Genomic DNA, 11,777 nt, shown 5'->3' with positions numbered 1-11,777 from the left:
TAATTTTAATTTGCTTGTTTAGCTATGTAGGCCTATGACAGAACTGTCATTGGCCAATATTACAATGTATTACAATTCATTATGTGGGTAGGCTACTCCAACGTTGCTATGTTGTCAGTGTTATATGTTGTATGGAGCAATCTTGCACATTTATGAAGTTCCAGGATAAATAAAGTCCACGCTGCCTAAGCAGTGTAGCCTTGTTTGGGAATGGCATTGTAGAATTGCCGATATCTTGTCTGACAGAAGAATTTAAGTGCACTAAAGTTATTTTGGAAATTACTCTTACTTTCTTTCTTATTTCCTGTCTGTTTTTTAGTTTATTTGCTTGTTCTTAAAATAATTGTTGTAAAAAGAATTACAACAAAAGAAAAAGGAAATTACTCTTGCTGAGTCCAAGGACCCAGTGATGAGGGTTGCACCCACAGTTAATGTAGGGAGGAAATGGAAACAAAAACAAGCGATTCAGCAAGCTCAATCAGCGCTTAGGCATAGGGATATCCTGGGCCATGTTCAGCCTTGGCAGGGGCTTAGGCTGAGACGCAGGAAAACCCTCGTGGGGTAAGGCTTCTGCAGGAGAAAAGAGGAAAATGTTAATGGAAGAAATACATAGACAGGAGGGGACGTTAAGATGTACTAAGGCAGTGTCGCAGGCAAAACAAGGGCAGTGGGTGAACTGGGAGGGAGTGGAGAAGAAGAAGAATGTAAAATGGAGAGATCTATGGAGCATGGAGGCTAGCAGGATCAGAATCATGATAGGTGCTACGCATGATGTGCTCCCATCTCCCCAGAACATAAATCAATGGTTTGGTGAGGATGAGACATGCACACTATGTTCTTGTGTGTGCAGCCTCTGCCATATCCTATCAGGATGCAAGGTCAGTCTCTCCCAGGGGAGATACGTGGCGTCACAACCAGGTATTGAAATGTTTGGCAGCTGCTGTTGATGATAAACGGAGAGAAGTTCATTCATCAGCCACTAGTAAAGAGGGTAGGCAAATTAACTTTGTACGTCAGGGGAAAAAAGGCTAGACCACTTAGAGCCAGGCACAGAGCCAGGCAGCTAAATAGTGGAGGAGCCTGGGAAATGATGGCAGATCTTTATCAACAGATGGCTAAACCTCCACATATAGTTAGCACTAGACCAAGACCTGATATGCTATTCTGGTCGGACTTGGAGAAGATCGTTTATTTCATTGAACTTACAGTTCCTTGGGAAGACAGAGTTGAAGTAGCCAATGAGCTTAAGAAAGCGAAAGACAAGGTTAACTTAAACAAATCCTCATCAAACTTGGTGTAGACAAAGTCACATCGGTCAAGGCGAACTCTTCCAAATTGTATCCATATTGGGCTATAGAGAGCGGTAAAACAATTAACAGAAAATGCAACCTCTCCAATTTTTTCTCTACTGATATAGTCTACTGATTTCTTTTTCCGACCCTCTCTGCCATTCCTTCATTAAGCCCTCTTTAATTATTTCTCTCAGCTCCACTCTCCCCCAGGATATATGAACATCTACTTCTCTACTCAAACTCTGTTTTGCAATCTGATCTACCTGATCACCCCCCCCCCCCCCCACACCAGCATATCCAGGAACCCAGCAAAAGGTGATAATAGATCTCAACCCAATTCTAAATGACACAGCTAGAATGTCCCTGATAATATCATGTTTGAGCCTTAGATTTCCCCCCTCTTAGGCTTCCAGAGCAGCTGCAGAGTCACAACAGATAAAATCATCACACAATCTTTGCCAGCCCTGGTCACTATTTGTGTTTATTAATGTGAGTTTCCACTTCCGGCTAACACGTCACAGACGGTCATAGAGAGCTCTGTCTGGAGGCTTGTTAAAATAATTACCCCTTCGAAACTTATCCTTCCATGTTTGAGAGAGAGAGAGAGAGAGAGAGAGAGAGAGAGAGAGAGAGAGAGAGAGAGAGAGAGAGAGAGAGAGAGAGAGAGAGAGAGAGAGAGAGAGAGAGGAAATAAAAGTTTGATCTCAGAAAGAAATAACGACTCTGTGTATTGGTCGTAGTGCATACACAGGTGTCGCTCAGGCGCAGAGCTTGGGGGTGGCTTTCGGAACTGAAGCCCCGAATCTCACTTCAAAAGCCCAGAATCTTTTTTAAGCTTTTGAAATTTCATTGCCATCTATTGGAAAGGACATGCAACAGCATGGATAATACTTCGCTACAAAATCATGGGCCTAATGTTGGCTGAGCAGAGTGAGCATACCCAGGGCAGACGGACTGTGGGTGTAAAGGGGATATGCTTGGGGGGGGCAAGGCAGAGGGGGGCCCATGGCAAGTTTAAATTATTAGAATCTTTTTTCGTATTTTTTGATTGTTGTTCAAATAGCAACATAAGTAATTAAAAACATTACTATATGTCATGATGGATGTCGATCTAAATACAATCTTAGAGTATTAGTTTAATAAATTGGTATCTCGTCGTTAAAAAGTAAAGACTGCTGTGACTACTCTGTGAACACAGAACACCCCTTTCAAAAAGCGCAAAATCTCAGTCTGCACAGCTGATTTCACCACGAATCGCACCTTGCTTGCAATCTCCAACAGCCAATATGCATGTGAGGTTTTCAAAGGACATTTTTTCCAATCTATACAGTAGAATCACATGGTTCCTTGTGTACTAGTAGGCAGTACAACAGTTAGTATGGTCATATCACTTACTGCACGAACTTTTTCTCTGTCAACAAGTTTGGATTAATAAAGTATACATCTAGAAATTCATTCAGAAAGTCCTTTATTCCAAATGCCATCAGTATCCTCAACCAAAGCAAGAGACAACATCAAAGTGATAGCATATGTATTCTTTTATTTTATTTTATCCTGAAATGTTCATTATGTCTGAGATAATATGTCTCTAGGTTTATCTGTCTCACACGATCAGCAGCTCGCAGATTTCACTGTCTCTCTATTCAAAACTACATTCTTGATATCGAATTTGAAATCGCGAATCACATTTACATCAGAATGAAACCGCCAAAGGTCTGGGAGGGTAAATTTGGGTGCTAGCTCAAGCCGGCGATTTACCTCGGACAGTGTAAACGCATGGACCATGCCGGGAAAAGGGCACGCATAAGAAGGGCATATTTGGCAATGTAAAGTCTGTTTGGTCACTACACCGACACCGTTCCTACTCTGCACACAGACCCGTATGCCGGATCTTTCCAATTAAACATGACTGTTACCACGGTTCCAAAGAACCATATTTTAAGCGCAGTCTTGTGTAGCCTACGTGGTTTGTCTTAACCGTGTTTGACTTTGCTGTTTGACAAAATATGGGGGGGGGGCCCTTCAGGCCCTCCCATATCACCCACCTTATGTCCTCACTTGGATTTTTGAAGTGGCAACACAATTGAAAAACTGGCAAACATTCTATGGTGAGCTCAATCAACTTAGTAAACTGACGTAGACTGGGTTAAAGGATGCCCTTCACTGCTGCATTTAATGAACCTCCTTGCCAACCCACCCTCTGGCGCGGTTAAATGTCTTGGACCCCTCGCATGAGGAAGCGATGACGCCCATTCTTCAGAGAAGCAAATCACGTCGGCATTTAGTTTGGTAGCTGGGATTGCTTCAACACATCTGTTTTGGAGCGTCGCACTTGTCTGGTAGATGAGCTCGTAGCACTTTTGCGTTTGTTTAATATTGGTTCACACATTTGTCCTTCCAAATTACGTTTGGCAGCCCTAAATGTATCGTTCCTAAAGCAGTTACAGATTTATTTCTTTTTTAAACTGACATTTTTATCTTTGCAATCCAGGATGGACACTGGAGTTGAGGTGGATGGAAGATCGGAAGGAAATAATATACTGATGCAGAAGGGTAGGCCTAATTGACTGAAATGCAATGTTTTTAATTTCTTTATTGAAGAAAAAGCTTGCCCTCAGTCAGTATCTTGAAATGCAGTATATCATGAGTTAAATTTAGTTTAGAATGAATACCTTATTAAATCACTAGTACACAATTGCTTTTTCTCAGCCTCACATGCAGCTCCATAACATATTTTGTGAATGTAATGACTTTGCTTTAACCCCAGATGGTGCTGTTGCTGCATTTTAACAAGTTTGCATACCCTTCATATTTTGCGCTCCACTTGATGGTTCAACGCTGCATCTCTCCTAGGCTGTAGGTACAGGTCTCCATGGAGATGGCCTGGTTGTCATGGAGTGACCGGCTTCATTATTGTCCCAGGCCCTGTATTGACATGGATAAGCCGTTTTATTGTCTGAAGATGAGGCTTCTGGTAGAAATGTGTTATATTGTAGTTTACTTAGGATGTAAAATTACTTTCACCTTTTTTTTTAAGGACAAATTATTTACTACTATTATTTACTTCTTTGTTGTATTCCACTTCAAGCAGGACAGTGCAAAGATCATCTAAGCCAGTCTATCGGACCAGTGACCTATGCACAAGGGAACCTGACTCCAACTCCTGCACCTACAAGTACATTTTTTTGATAAGTGCTTAATTGTTGTTCATAAATAAATCTTTATATTTAAATGTGAGTTTATCGTGTGCTACAATGGGGACGAGACCTAAAATCAAAAACATGAGATTACCATTGGCAGGGGCTGTTATTTTGAAGTATCAGTTTAGACGGTACATGACAAATTAGGGATTTTGTAGCATATGCTATTTGGTGGCTCTTTAGATGTCTCTGTATTTTCATGACCAGACCAGTGACCAGCCTGCATTCTGCAGCATCTCTCCAGTCCAAGACGGGGGCAGTGTTAATCGTCCCCCTCCACCGACACCATGCCCTGTAGCCTTGACTTCAGCTGCCAGCTAATGAGATCACTGTGGCTGTAGGATGAGGTCACCCTTATTTATTCATGTAGTATTCCTTTCTTTATGAGCAGAGAAAGAGTCCTATAAATGGAAAAGTGAGTGAGCAGGCGAGAGCAAGATGGCACCACACCAGAGACCAATGGAGACTGTGGGAGGGGGAGAAGGGAAGACGTTAACATTGGACGAAACTCCTGTGCTCCATCTTTGACGCCGAAGAAGAGTGGGAGACACTGACCGAGACTGCATCCACGAAACAGACATGGTGACAAAAATAAGGCCGGCTACAGCGGTCCGCAAGTGTCAAATCCTCGGTTGCTGACGGTGAAGTCCACGGGCCTCTCCATGGTATTCTTGTGTGTAGGCGACAGTAGAGCTGTGGTATTGTTACAGGCCGAAAACCACGGAAAGAGTCATGCTTGCGTTGGCTCTACGTAGGAGGAAGACGGACAAAGGAGAGGAAAGAGAAATCTGGGGGGGGGGGGGGGTTCTTACACTTGAGGACAAAGAGCCATTGGGAGTGGGTTTGTGCTGGTTCCAGTTCCCAGTTTAACGGGCCCATGAAGAATAAACAGACGCATAGAAGAAAAACATGCTACATTGAAAACACTACACATGTTCACTAGTGTCAGTAAAGGTATTTAATGAACACAATGAGCAGGAGGTCATAGCAAGCAAGCCTGTACCAAATACTGTGCATGTGGAGGGGTGGCTGAGCACATCTGTTTGTAAAGATGTGTTATTGGAATATCTTCAAACTCCTTGTAGTGAGGTTGTGACCCTTTAACTGCCAGCAACATCATTTTCACCTGCTGTGTTACTTCCAGGGTATTACGAATAAAAGCCAGATTTCACACTGTGGTTAACTCGGGGAAAATGCACGGCTTGGCCTTCACATGGTCTTAAGTCATCAATTGTCACTCTTAGACTCGGGAACTTTACATATTCAAGCGCAAAAAAGGGTATGCATGGAAAGCAGAGAAATAAATGAAATGGCAGTGAGCCTAATCCTCGTCCACAGAGTTCCTGCAGCTGCCTTCTTCAATACCATTTAAATGGCAAAGCCGCCTCTTAACGTCCAGACCCCCCCACCCACCATGCTCTGACCTTCACTAGCGGGTGCTGGAGGTCTGCCACGGGCAATTATTGTGCGTGATGTGAAGAGTGTCTGTTGAGTGTGTTGACGGTCCTCACATGTTTAGGAATATTGAAGACTGTGTGTATGTGGGAACCAAGTGGCAGTGTTCATAAAACTGATAAAGGAAACTTGTGTAAGGCTCTCAAGTGCTCTCGCTGGTTACGAGGCAGGAATACAAGGGATTTTACGAGGCAGGAATACAAGGGGAATACATTTATTTGCAATAAATCTGTTATTTTACCTTGCCGCGGCTTGAGTCAAACCATAACATGTTTAGCGTTTGTTAGTTTTCTTTCGGTCCTCAGTTTTCTTTGTGCTCTTTATTATCTAGGTCCCCATAAGAGAGTGTGTGTGTGTGGGTGTGTTTGTGTGTGTGTGTGTGTGTGTGTGTGTGTGTGTGTGTGTGTGTGTGTGTGTGTGTGTGTGTGTGTGTGTGTGTGTGTGTGTGTGTGTGTGTGTGTGTGTGTTTGTGCGTGTGTGTGTGTGTGTGTGTGTGTGTGTGTGTGTGCGCGTGCGTGCATGCGTGTATGTGGCAGCGGACCTCAGAAGCCTGTGAACAGTAGGGAGGCTGGGTGCGCCATTAAACAGTTCCCTTGTATTCTCCCATTGACTGAGGCTGTCCAAACAACGAAGGCGTCATTGGTGAAAGTCCAGGGGACGTCATTCCAGTCATTCTTTCTCACCCGTCCACCCCTGTGCTGTCGCTGTGTGTCCGACGTCGTTTCTTCTCAGCTCACTGCTCACTCAGTCTCACTTCCCAATAAATAAACCAACAACCTTTCGCTTCTCTCCTTTGTCATCCACTGATGAATGGGAATGGAACAGAACAAGGATGACTGGGGGAATTCCATGGTGTTTGAACTATGAAACACAGCCTGGCCTAGACCTTTGACCTGACCTTGGTATAGGGATCACTGTATTATGGAGGTATTGCGGGTCCCCCTCCACACGAAGATTCTGTATAAGGGGGGTTCCGGAGGAGAGTCTGTCTACAACAATTATTTAACTTATTAATATTAACATACAGTGTGTTAATAATATAGTGTGTGTGTGTGCGTGTGTGCGTGCGTGTGTGTGTGTGTGTGTGTGTGTGTGTGTTGACAAATGCGCAGACACACCGTTCCAGATCATGGGAAGATTCTCTTCGTTCCTTCCCGCGACTGTGTGCATGAGTGCAGTCTCCTCTATTATTTCCTTCCTTCCCGTCTACCATCCAGCATCCTCTCTTACATTTGGCTGACGGCCATCTTTCTTTTGTCACGTTTATCCTCCTTGCCATTCCCATGCTGGGTCCCGAGATTGTCTCATCGCGGTGCCATGCAGGGCACCAGTGTGGGTCTGGGTTTTACTGGCTCCGGTCCAGCCCGGTAGCCTCTCTTGTCTATGAAAGCAGACAATGGGCATCAGCAAGAGAAGAAACAGTGCAAAACAGATTCATGTATATGTACGGTGGGGCAAGTGGCGGAGCCTTGGCTCATGGTCGTTGTTGAAGTTGTAATGTTCTAGTGCCTTTGTTTGTGATGACACCCATCAGATCTGAAGACATCAGTTGATTGGAGATGTGATCAAGGAAGGAGAAGGAGGTTTTACCTGCGCACACCATGGCAGACTCAGATAGTTCCGGTTGAGGTTTCTACAGTATCAGGCAGTTTCAGGATTGTCAATATACTAACCATTAAAAATCCAGAGGTCATTATAGGATAAGGTGTGAGATGTACTTGATTAATGATGCAATGATAGCATGATATAGGAAGTGGGATAGCTTGAAAGTCTGAGGCAGGGAAAACACATGTATGCATGAATGCAAATAAGCCATAACCAAATACGAAAGAAACAACTATTACAATATCTTTGTTGTAAAATGTGCAAAGTATTTGATTTGATCTAGCCGAATAGCATGAAACCCCATTAAATCTGTAAACCTCTACAATCCCTCCTCCAATGTTTCCTGAAACAGGTCAGCAGTCCTCACAGAAAAGATGATCTATGTAAGAAAACACCAAGCTGAAAAAGCTGACGCTGTCATTTGCCTGTCATTCCTTTCGCTGTAAGCTTGCAGCCTTCTCCCTTCCAGCTGTCCGACTTTACTTCTGTCAGAGTTCCCTTCCCGTGGACTGACAGCCCGGCTGGAAATGTACCATTAAGGCTGTGTCCCGGACCTTTGCAACCCACTCACCTCTCGACGCGTCCCCTGCTGATACACCTTCACGCTGGTGGCCTGGAACCTCACACGACCCTTTGAAACACACACACAGGAACCAGGAAGGATTGGATTAAAGGGGCTCCTGTTCTACAACCAGGTTGGATAAGCCGATTCAAACCTTTGCAAAATCTGCGCCTTAGTGACGTCACACAAATGAAGTAGTCATTGTGTTTGATTACTCCTCTAAAATTGTCTAAATGGGTAGTAACCTTATGTATTGCGCTGCTCCGGCTTACAATTTCAGAGTATTCGGTTTGTATACAAAGTGCAGTAGTGTGGTGCACTTTGCATCACTACTATACCACCGTATAAATCTTTACTCTGAAGGGCGTCATCTCTGGATTTACTCACTGCAGAGAGATGGTTCAGGGAGAATGAAACCAGGATAAGGATGACCTTTACAGTATCTAAATGCTAACTGCTTTCTGTCCCACTGATTCTGATTGGATAGAAACTGCATGTATGCTGACCATAAATAACGGACTTGACTCTTGACTATTACGTTTTGAACATCGGTAAAGGTCACCTCTCGTGGCCTCTGAACCACCAGGATATGCATTAGTGGTGTTACCAATTGCATGTTACGACCAAATGTCCACCTGGGGTATCTTTGTATATGAACCCCATCAAAGAACAGCGATGTTCGGATGATCAGAATATTTGTCCTTAAACTTTGTCCTTAAATAATGTTTTGCATACCGCTTCCAAGGTTAAAATATTATATGGTTTTTGAATATCTGAAAACATGACTACCTTTTAAATTTGTTTTGAATAATGCAGGCGGTTATCTAACTCGAGTTCCTTTTGTCGTTCTTTGGGGCCATTACCGTGTTTGTGTGTGTGTGTGTGTGTGTGTGTGTGCGTGTGTCTGTCATAAAGTTATTATTTATATATATTTTATTATGCCATTGCTCACTCTAATGCATTATAACTCTTTCACTTATTCCTCCCAATAATGCTTCCATCCAACCCTTTATTCTATTCCAATGAATAAATAATTCATCAGGCTGCATTCCTGGTTGCCCTGGTGACTGTCTGGCATGGGCTGTTTGTACAGTGTCAGGTGAGCCCCTCATTGATCTAGGACGACCATTTACACTGTGGGGTGTGTGTGTGTGTGTGTGTGTGTGTGTGTGTGTGTGTGTGTGTGTGTGTGTGTGTGTGTGTGTGTGTGTGTGTGTGTGTGTGTGTGTGTGTGTGTGTGTGTGCATGTGCGTGTACGTGTGTGTATGTGTGTGTGTGTGTGTGTGTGTGTGCACTCTTGCAGCAGGGAGGTCAGTGAGTATGTGGGACAGACTTGACTAGGGTCAAGTCTGTCCCACATCTCTGCTCACATAAAAAACATTTTTTTTTATTAATATACAAACTATATAATTAAAATGGATTATTTTACAATATTCTATAACATCAACGATGGTGAATTGAGAAGTTGAAATAATGAAAGAAAGAAAATAGAAAATGGCCCTTGTCTTTCATTATAAGGACAATATGCACGCATACATACATGTTTGCATGCATATGTGTGCCCATTAATAAGACATAGTGCTGGTGTTCGGCCATGTCTATGGGATGCATTATTCATGACTTAAAGACGGGATGCTCTTTTATTACTCCACCCAATCAGTGGAAGAAGACCATGGACACACCTGTCATTACGCAGCTCACCGCTTCATAGGGCATTCATCTGATTGTATGGTCCTGCGCGTGTGTGTTTGTGTGTGTGTGAGTGTGTGTGTGTGTGTGTGTGTGTGTACAATGATATGCAAAACATAGACTGTATGCATACTAAAGATAGTTATATCTATAGAAGGCACCAACGGTGCGTGTGTGTGTGTGCGTTCAAATTGGTGTGCGCGTGTGAGTGTGTGTGCACAAATATTTCTGAACGTGTATGTGCTATCACATGTGTGGGAGTGTGTGTTTGTGTGTACAAGCAGGTATGCTGGCTTTGTTGTCTAGACACGTGTGTGCATGTGTGTGTGTATGTGTGTGTGTGTGTATGTATATGTGTGCTTGTTCGCGCGTGTGTGTAGGTCTGATTTGAAGAACCCCATGCGTTCCCACAGCACCCAGGCTGTCTCTGCTCAGGGTCTCTCTCTGGGAAACGACTCGTCAGTTGTAATGGGAGTGGATGTGATTAGATCTGACTGATGTGGCATACGGGCTGTGTGCCAGAGAGAGGGGGTTACAGCGTCCTCCTTACCCTTTCTATCCCTGATTGGAAAAAGCCAGCTTTGAATGCTCTTTTTTTTATAGCTTTCATCAACGTGAATGAATCTATGTTATGCCTTCTGACAGGGGAGCTCCCATACACCCACTACTGTACTGAGTTGTAATCTTTGGGGGATGATTTAGCTCCGGCGTGGGTCTGCCGATGATTTCACGGATTGTCTGGTTAACAGAAATCTCTTTATCTTCTCATTTTTATTCATGCAGACAGACCTGATAATCCATGAATAATTTGTCACTCTGGCATCCCTCAAAATTAACAATTTGTCATTTCACAGCTTTGTCCATATTGAATTACAAGGAAGGCTGTAAACAAGACTTTGATTTAGTTCCCCTTGTGGATGTCCCTTTTACACCCTATAGTCTTTGTTCCTGTGTTTGATTATTCTCCATTCCCAAGTTCTCCTCCTATTCCTTGACCTGTCTTCCTCCGTCTGTCTGGCCTTGCACCCTCTCCCCCATAATGGCTCCATTGTTTGCTTAGGCTTGAGATTAACCTGCCACTCCCCTCTGGCTGATGAAAGCTCATAACATTTAATCCAATCAGACGTCAACGTGTTTGCCCAAGGCTTTTGGCCTTAATAAGGAAGGGAACTATGGCAGCATTTGTGTACTCAAGGTGTGGTTAAAAAAAAAGAAAAAAAGGAAAGCCCATGCAAAAACCTGTACGATTGCTGTATACATGCAAACTGCTGATAACTTGCACAACTTTGTGCTTAGAGCCTGTATGTATGGGCCTCTACGTTTGTGAAGAATTGCGTGTCATATTGTGTGTGTGGGTTTGTGTGCACATCTCAGTGTTTAGAAATTAAGATGCAAGTACTGTGTGTCTGTGTTTAATTTCCCCTTTTCCCCTCTCAGCATAAAGACTAACAGGCCGAAGCAGACTGAGCCACATTTCATGAAACACACACACACACACACACACACACACACACACACACACACACACACACACACACACACACACACACACACACACACACACACACACACACGCACACGCACACGCACACAAACACAACCTAATGTTGTTGTGTGTGCATATGTGTGTTGAGGTGCGTGCTGGCCCCATGTACCTATTTTAAAATTCAGGAGGCAGCCTGTGTGTGTGTGTGTGTGTGTGTGTCATCCACTGATGTTGAAGGTTGCGTGTGTGTTGTTTGCATTCAGAGCTCGGCCTCATGTTTATTCATGGCCTGTTGGAACTTTAGTGCACACTTAGTAGTGTTCCTTCCCGCTTTGATCCCTGACTTTGGCCCAAACATGCTGAATCATGGAAACATGAGCCAATGTACTTTAACTAACACACGCACGCACGCACGCACGCACGCACGCACGCACGCACGCACGCACGCACGCACGCACGCACGCACGCACATATTGACGGCCGAAATT

This window comes from Gadus morhua, chromosome 1 (genome assembly GCF_902167405.1).
Source record: "Gadus morhua chromosome 1, gadMor3.0, whole genome shotgun sequence".
Classification (NCBI taxonomy): domain Eukaryota; kingdom Metazoa; phylum Chordata; class Actinopteri; order Gadiformes; family Gadidae; genus Gadus; species Gadus morhua.
Note: the sequence above shows the minus strand (reverse complement) of the source record.